This window comes from Magnolia sinica, chromosome 12 (genome assembly GCF_029962835.1).
Source record: "Magnolia sinica isolate HGM2019 chromosome 12, MsV1, whole genome shotgun sequence".
In the NCBI taxonomy this organism is placed as follows: Eukaryota; Viridiplantae; Streptophyta; class Magnoliopsida; order Magnoliales; family Magnoliaceae; genus Magnolia; species Magnolia sinica.
Window position 1 is genome coordinate 11,242,378 of NC_080584.1, and position 7,685 is coordinate 11,250,062.

Genomic DNA, 7,685 nt, shown 5'->3' on the forward strand with positions numbered 1-7,685 from the left:
AGAGACTCATTTATGAGAAGTAAGCCGCTTATCTATTGGGCCTACTATGGACATGGCATACCCGAAAAATAAGAATCACTTGTTTGGGCATTCCTAGCCATTGATAGGAAGTCTCTGGGCATTCCTAGCCATTGATAGGAAGTCTCTTGAGGCTGCTTAGTTGATGAGGTAAGGTTGTCTTGGCTTAGAATTCCCAAGTCTCACTGAAAAACATTTTTAGTTTTGTCTCATTAACTGTGTTTTGTTATTCCTTTGGAATCCCTTTCTCTAATATTTTCCCATTGATTAGATGGTTTTAATCATGCAATAAGAGTAAGTTTTAAAAGGGAAATCAAAGGTGGATCCTATATAATGTAAGGTCTAAACCAACATGGATCGTCCATTTTTCAAGCCATTGGTTAGATGGTTAGCATCATCTGACCAAAGTAATTTTAAAGTAGGATGGACCAACATGATGGTTGATAAATAGGACCATATTCTATATAATAAATATTGTCCCCAAATTTCTAGCTTTTGATAGGATGGCTAATATCCTCTATCAAAAAAAAAAAAAAAAAAAATTGATATGAATTTTCAATAGAGCTGTAGCCCACATGATTTATGGTCTAGATTGCTGATCAGACCTTTTACACAATAATAAATAGGAACATCCATTCCTGTGTATTAGTTGATAAGATGGTTGGGATCATTAGATCAGAAGTGATTTTACAAGCAAAGGGTAATCAAAGGCAGGCCTGTTAGCTTTACGAAGCCTTAAGAGATGATTCAAACACTAGTACAAGACGGGAATAAAAACACACAGAAAAGCTCTCTGTATTGAAAAAGCTTTCCAGCTTGATTTTTCCTTTTTGTTTTTTGTCTATACTGAACGTGGAGCACAACACCTTCTTACATAGTCACTGCCACTTATGTAAAATACCTAATATGCCCTCATTAACTACATTTATTCTAACAGTTTCCAACGTTTGGAAATCCACCAACCACATGTGGAAAGTAAAAATTTTAATGTAACCGTCCATTTGGTTTGTACGTTCCAACAAGACCAATGTCATGAATGATCCGAATCAATGGCTAGATCTATTTGTAGTATAATCAATATGAACTGCTAATTTTCACAACGTTTGATAATAGATTGGTTAGGATGATCCCATGACTTGACTTTTGAGAACAATGAGCCCCACATGATGGTCCCGGTTGGTGTAAGCTATATGGATTGTCCATTTTCAAGGACATTGATTAGAGGTGGATAGAGTAGTTTTTTCCCACAGCCGATTGGCTGGCTATAGAGCTGGTGTAGATAAGTGTCGTGGGAAGACGAGACACTCCGCGAGCTCTGAGTTGTACGAACGGTTCAAAGGAAATTAAAGGTGCAAGGCCCCACAATGATGTATTTATTATATCCACACTCTTCATTCATTTTTTGAAATCATTTTAGAGCATTAGATAAAAAAATGAATCATATTCAAATCTCAAATGGACCACACCAAAAATAGCAGCGAGGATAATGATTTTCACTGTTAAAAAATTCATAGGGCCCACCAAAACGTTTATTTTCCATCCTATCTGTTAATAAGGTCACAGGTACATGGATGAAGAGGAAAAACAAATTTCATATTGATCTGAAACTTTTGTGACCCCTGAAAGGGTTTCAATGGTAGACGTTCAATATTCCACTGCTTTTTGCAGTGTGGTCCGATTGAGCATTATATCAGCTCGCAAAATAGATGGACGGTTTGGATATAACACATACCTCGTGATGGACCCACGGAACTTGCTGACGTCAATACACCATCTATATAGCTGGTGTGTGGTCCACCAGCCAATCCGCTTCCGTTTTTTCCACGGAGGTGAGCAATCAAAGGTGGGATAATCATGGAGAATCCAAATCAATGAGATGACATTTTCCAATAGGAATAATGAAAATAGCCTATTTTCCACTAACCAACAGCTGGAGCTATCGTTACAGTGATAGTCAAGTCATTGTCGGTTAAAGGCAATATATGTGATAGAGATGCTGTGACCCATCAAATTATGGTAATTTCCAAGAAAAATCATAGTGCTCGTCAACACAATTTAAAACTCTTCTTACTCCCCATCAAAACTCAATGTGTCACCAAAAATCCTTATTTCCTCTGGGAAACATTAAGACAATTTTAAATTTTAACGCCCTTGAGTTTACCAAAAAAAGAAAAACCCACGTAATTTGCTCCTCTAAAACCAAATACCTAGGGCTCTCAAGGGGTTGGGTCCTATAATACTCATACCCATGTCTTGCCAAGGTCTGTAGCACATGTGCTTGGGTTAACCAAGTTTGGGCCGTCATGAGCCTTGGGTCTTTACTCATGCTGCTGTGCAGTGGTAGCATATATATATATATATATATATATTTGAACATGAGGTCATGAGTTTGAGTACCCATTACCATGAAAAATCACTAAGGTCGAGTGCATATGTATATGTGAAATGTGAGTGGAATGTAAAAAACAGAAAAAGAAAAAAGAAGAGCATGACCACCATGTCTTCTGAAGAATTGATATCTATTAAGTTTTGAATCCACGCTGTGAGTTGGGTTTGAGGCAAATAAAAACATTTATATAGTAAATACGACCAGGTGGAAGGATTAGATCACACAGGTGCCACTTTGACACATGCATGATAGGTAAAGAAGCTTTTTTACTTCATTGTTAAAATAGTCAATATATATTTAATGCCTATTATAGTATTATAAAAACTAAGTTGACCCAACTCAACTCAGATAAAAAATATAAGACCCGAACCAAGTTGCTAACGGGTCCAAAAGGAGATCTGGACCTGCTTAGCACGTTTGGGTCCATTACACTGGCCAGTACAATTGACAACCCTACAAATATACCTCAGCATTACAAGTGGGCAGCTAAGTGAAGGTCCAAGGACGGGGCAACGTGGGTATATGATTGGCAGCTAGGATCATCTGACCAGTTGGATTTTCCGTGGATACTCCGTTCACAGTAACCTTGCACCTGTATGACACGTGTATGGAAAGTGAGTGTTTGATGACTTAGATACGACAGTCTAGCATAAGAGAAAAAAATATCTGGCCTAGTCAATTTGAGTCGACCGAGATAAAGCAAATGCCACTGCCACGTTCTTTGCGTACAGTACACGGTGCGTGTGCAGTACACGGTTGACCAATTAGACTCCCAAGTGTGGAAAACCGACACGGGTACAAGATCTAAGCCATTCAACAGGTAGACCGTACTTGCCCATCGCATGGGCCTGGTGCGAGGATCTCCTCTTCTGTCCATAGTAATGACGATGAGACCAGAATCACCTGTCGACTGCGACCCTCGTTTTACACCGCTTGTACAACAGCCATGTGATTGATGTAATGAAGTGTGACGGTAAAATCAGGCTTTGATGACTTAGATAGGACAGTCTCTCTCGTTTAACACAGCTTGTACGGCACCAATGTGGTCGATGTAATGAGGTGTGACTGTACAACCACGCTTTGATGACTTAGATAGAACAGCAATAGAAAGTGAGTGTGACACGACAGTCTAAGTATAGGACACCTCCGCCGTAAGAAAAAAACATTACCAGGTATGGCCAATTCATGTCAACCGAGACACAATCATTACCACAATTGCTTGGGTAACCAAACTATCTATCTAGTCTGCGGCCATGACGAGGAAACCAAAATCACCTGTTAGACTGCACACTCGTTTTACACAGCTTGTACAACACCCAAGCTTCTTAGGCCCACTTCGTTGTATATGCAACATGCACTTTGTCCATCAAATTTTATCCTCAATTACTGTTCCTAGAGAACCACGTGTCAGTTGGGCCACATCTCAAGGGGAATAATGTAGATGGAATTTCAACCATAGGATTGTGTTCGAGGCCACCATAATGCGTATCTTTCATCATTCATCAAAACTGTCAATTAATTTTAAATCATGAGGTATGGAAGTAGTGCTGATGGAATTCTCAGACAAGTCACACCTCACGAAACTATAGGTTTTAGGATTGATTTTACATTGATTCCATTGGTGTCGCAATTATCAATTTTCTATCAATCTGAGTACGTACAGTTCCAATAATAGATCTCACCTGATGGATGGATTGGATTTTCATATATGTATATTGGTACCCTGCGGATCCCATTGTTGTAAATGAATTTGGTCCATAAAAACAGTCTTAGGATATGCATATGTACTACATCACAACATGTTACTGTAGAATATACAGTGACTTTAGCATTTGGATCCGGGTCCTCTTTTAATAATCAAAGCAGTTAATATTATGGATCTCACCTTGGATGAGTGATACATAAATATCAAAAACTCATAGATTAGTCCTTTGATCATTGGGTCTTTCCTTTCAAACGTGGACCGTCACTTAACTTTTAAATAACCAAACAGTTTTCCTGGCCTGCCCTTTGGTTAACCTGAATCTGCATTATGGTCCATCATATAAACCGTTTGTAACATTTGAAAAGGACTCTGATTCAACTCAACTGATAAAGTCGTCTTTACTCTTGCTCGGGCTGAGGAGTTTCAACTCTCCGTGAAGGGTTCGAGTACTCATATGGCAGTAAAATTCCACTGGTGTGAGTGTGTGTGCGTGTGCTTAAAAAAATAAAAATAAAAAAAAATCCAATTTTAGTGCATTGGGCTGTCTACGAACGCACGCGAGGTAGAAGGTGCGTGTAGCTATTTTGCTATAGGCGATATGATGAGCTTTGCTACGCAGCCGCATGTACGGAAGCAGATTACGTCTGACCCCGGGCTGTGTACGGGAGCAGGTCATGTGCAGGTCATGTGCACGCGTGTACGGGAGCAGTTCATGTGCGCGGGTCACGTGCAGGTCATGAGCTTTGCTACGTACCCGCGTGTACGGGAGCAGCTCATGTGCACGGGAGCAGATTACGTCTGACCCGGGGCCGTGTGAGCCACAGAAATAAAAACCAACGAGAAAATGACCACTGTAGATAAAACCTTTTACCCAGCGGTTTTTATGAAGGAATGCAAACTTAAGTTACCAACCTAGACTAGCACGTGCGGACAGCGACTTTGAGGACGAAACTACCCCTGCTTTTCACTGCGAAGACGAGCGCTGACGCTCCTCTAACCGACAGTTGTACGAACGGCTTAAAAGAGATCAAAGTTACATGGCCCCACAGCTATGTATTTATTATATCCACAACGTTCATCCATATTTCGAGATCATTTCGGAGCATTATCCAGAAAAAGAAAATCATATCCAATGATCAACTGGGCCACACCACACAGAGCAGCGGAAAATTGATTTTCATCGTTAAAACATTTGTAGGGCCCACCATAACATTTATTTTCCATCCAATCTATTCATAAGTCCACAAAGACCTGAATGAAGAGGAAAAACGATTTCCGTGATGATCCAAAACTTGTGTGCCCCTGAAAGGGTTTCAACGGTAGACGTTCAAGTAGAATGGTAATGGCGTGTGGACAGGGTTACGGATATAGCTACGGTTATAATCCGTAGCTATAGCTGTAAGTCGGCAATTAATCGTGGATTCCATGATTCCACTGCAAGTTGCTGTCCCTATCGGCGATTAATCGTGAACTTTGTGATTCCAACCTCGATCTATGGCTACGGCTTATAACCGTAGCTATAGCCGCATCCCACCGCAAGTTGCTGTCCCCACTAGCAATTAATCGTGAATCTTGCAAATCCATCCCCGATCTATGGCTACGGATTATAACCGTAGCTATAGCCGTATCCCACCACAAGTTGCTGTCCCTATTGGCGATTAATCGTGAACCTTGCAAATCCACCCCCCGATCTCTTGCTACGGATTATAACCATAGCTATAGCCGTATCCCAACACACTTTCTTCTTTTTTTTTTCTTTTTTTTGTTTGTTTTGTTTGTTTTTTTTTTTTTTTACATGGAGAATTTTATTCTACCTACATTCTTTTCTAACACATATTTATATAAATATGTAAATATAAGCATATACAAAAAATCTCTCTTTTTTTTTTCATTTCTTTCTTTATTCATATAATAAGAATATTTTCTAAATCAAAATTAGTTACTTAACGTACCATATATAATTTTAGGGCTGAAAGTTGGGCGGGCTCAACCCGACCAACCTGTGACCGACCCGACATTGGGTTGGGCTTGGTCAAGATGTATCGAGTTTGGTCTTGGGGTTGGGCCATACAAACAACAACTCAATAAAACTTGGGTTGAGCTTGGGTTGAAGTCTAGGGAATTGCCAGGAAATGCATGGAAATGACCATGAAATGAAGGAAAATGACCATGAAATGCGTGTGAATGACCATGAAATGTATGGAAATGACCGTGAAATAAAGGGAAATGACCATGAAATGCATGGAAATGACCGTGAAATGAAATGGAATCGCTAGGATTGACCGTGAAATGCATGAAAATGACCATGAAGTGAAAGGAAATGACCGTGAAATGCATGGAACTGACCGTGAAATGAAACGTGAAGTGAAGGGAAATGATCGTGAAATGCATGGAAATGACCGTGAAATGAAACGAAATCGCCGGGATTGACCGTGAAATGAAACGGAATCGCCGGGATTGCCCGTGAAATGCATAGAAATGACCGTGAAGTGAAGGAAATTGACCATGAAATGCATGGAAATGACCGTGAATCAAAACGGAATCGCTGGGATTAACCGTGAAATGCATGGAAATGACTATGAAGTGGAGCGAATTGACCGTGAAATGCATGGAAATGATTGTGAAGTGGAGCGAATTGACTGTGAAATGCGTGGAAATGACCATGAAGTGAAGGGAATTCACCATGAAATGCATGAAAATGATCGTGAATCAACACGGAATCACCTGGAATGACCGTGAAAGTATGGAAATGACCGTGAAGTGAAGCGAATTGACCGAATTGATCATTTGAGAGAAGAATGCATGACAAACTGAAAAATGAGAGGGACAAACTAGAAATCGAGCGAGGCAAACTAGAAAATGAGCGGGCCAAATTGGAAATTAAGCGGACAAACCGGAAAATAAGCGACAAATCCGAAATCGAGTGACAAATCGAATTGAGCAGCCAAACTAGGAAATGAGCGGGCCAATCTAGAAATCGAGCGCCAAATCGAAATTCAATGAGCCAAACCGAAAATTAAGCGCCAAACTAGCCTAACAGAAATTGAGCAGGCAAACTAGAAAATGAGCGGACCAAACTGAAAATTGAGCGAGACAAATCGAAAATTGAGCGCCAAACTAGGAAATGAGAGAGCCAAATCGAAATCGAGCGAGCCAAACTAGAAATCGAGCGCCAAACTAGAAATTAAGCGCCAAACCGCCAAACCGAAAATGAGTGGGACAAACTGAAATTGAGCAGGGGAAACATGAAATTAGCGGGCAAACTAGAAAATCATTATGCCCATCCCTTTCTGTGGTATGATCCACTTGATATTTTGATATGCTTCAATTTGGGGCTCAACCCCTTAATTAGATAGAAAAATAGATCAACAGCGTTGATATACTACATGAAACGGATTGACTACTCCCCCTGCCACCAGCTAATGGCTGGTGTTCAATGTTCTGTGGGCCCCATCATGATGTATGTGTTTCAACTATGTTGTCTGTCTTTTTTTATATATCGTTTTATGATATTATATTAAAAAATGAGGTATATCCTGATCTCAATTGGACCACATTATAGGAAACAATGTT